The sequence below is a fragment of the Echinops telfairi genome, unplaced genomic scaffold, assembly GCF_000313985.2.
Source record: "Echinops telfairi isolate 266 unplaced genomic scaffold, ASM31398v2 ScPeMD7_4225;HRSCAF=4972, whole genome shotgun sequence".
Taxonomy (NCBI): Eukaryota; Metazoa; Chordata; class Mammalia; order Afrosoricida; family Tenrecidae; genus Echinops; species Echinops telfairi.
The window spans coordinates 18,652,408-18,653,484 of NW_022108124.1; positions in this window are offsets into that span (position 1 = coordinate 18,652,408).

Here is a 1,077-nt window from a genome sequence, read left to right on the forward strand (position 1 = left end):
ATGCAAAGCACCTGTATTTTAGTGCAAGTATTGCCCCAAATATATGTGCTGGACGGTCAGGCAGACTTCAGTGTCCAACACATGCCAAAGCTAGGCGCTCTGCACAGACACAACACCCGCCTCCGACACACAGCGCCTCTTGTGGTGCCCTTTCTCCCTGGATTACGTGTAGCAGGAACTGCAGCTCTCGTGACGAGTGGTGCTGACATTCAGTTGTTCACTGAATCAGCGAACAGAGATATCAACGGCCTTCACTGTTCCATCGACGCGTTAGCTCAACAAATGGACTCCCTAGCAGACGTTGTGGTACGATATCCACACGGCCTGAGCATACGGTTCATGGCTCAGGGTAACTTGTGCTTAGGCCTTGGAGATAGCTGCTGTTTCTATGCAAACGCAGCTGGCATTATCCGAGATGCTTTTCGGTCACCCATAGAAAAGGTGACGTCAAGAAGGCATAGAAATTAATCCAATCCATTGTGGTATCTGTTATGTTTTAACTGGGACCCGTGGCTTACTTTTCTACTAACAGGACTAACCGGACCTGTTTTTATAATTCCATCATTGCTTTTGTTTGCACCGTGTGTGTAACTACATTTTTACATCTGTAAGATCATCAGTCGACCCTGTGAAACTGTTCATCGTTAAGCAGTCTTCTGAGACCATAAGCCAAACAGAAGGTGCTTTTTTTAAAACACAGTAAGCTTGCCAAAAGATGTAGAGGTCACAAGCAGGAGTGGGGAAGGTGGTGACCACCCCCCACAATGAACTCCAATGTAACCATGATGCAGCACAGTGGAAGGACATGTCTATCAATGTTTATTCAGACAATATATATACCTTTGCCATGTTGCATGTGCATGGGCCAGCTGTATAGAAAGGGGACTCCTCACCTCAGATGGAAAATAAATTAAAAACAGGAAGTCATTTTAGTCATCCTAGAAGAAGTGAGGCTGCCTAAATGGGTAGCTGTTATGCATTGTAGAGGTCACCAAAAGACTGCCAATCTAGAGGGTCTCAGTAGCAGCCTGGTTGACTCTTCCGCTTGGGAGGCTGCCCTAACACCTGCTGAGCCTC